Raw genomic sequence first — 636 nt, 5'->3', positions numbered from 1 at the left:
GTTGTTTTCTCCAAACTGCTTCCTGCTGTTTGTTGGGCAAAGTATTTTTAGGGTTTATGGAGACCTTTCAGGGGATCTATGTTCCATCATACTACCTTAGCCTGGAAGGAACTTAAGGTTCTCACCTTCTGTGGGAACAAATGTAGAATCTCTTTTCCAAAGTAACATATCCTCAGACTCAAATTTTGAGGTCAAAATACCTTTAAAATATATATGTTGCTTTTGCTTAGTAGCCCATACAATGAAATATCTCTCTGTTGTTAGTTTATTCACAGTCAAAAAGTTTAAAGAAAACACAATAGTATACATAATTCAGACTCTCTGTGTATTTTCCAATCTCGTGTGGCTTTTTTACTCTTAGTTTTTAATATTTATTTTATTATCTCTTCTCCTTAAATCTATGACTGTCTGTACGTACTATTTATATTATTTAACTATCTATACTCTTTTCCCTCTCTTTCCCAAGCCTGTGTATGTTGTTAAACACGCTGTGGCCCATTCAGAGGTTCATTTTTGTCTGAGTCTGTCTTTATTGCATAGTTGTAATCATTTTTGACAAGGAGTACCTTTTTAAAAAAATGCTAAGTGGGCATGGCTAGGACCAACTCCATGGCTCTGCCCATTGGCTCTGCCCCA

This window comes from Microtus ochrogaster, unplaced genomic scaffold, assembly GCF_000317375.1.
Source record: "Microtus ochrogaster isolate Prairie Vole_2 unplaced genomic scaffold, MicOch1.0 UNK580, whole genome shotgun sequence".
NCBI classification, from domain to species: Eukaryota; Metazoa; Chordata; class Mammalia; order Rodentia; family Cricetidae; genus Microtus; species Microtus ochrogaster.
This window is presented reverse-complemented; position numbering follows the sequence as displayed.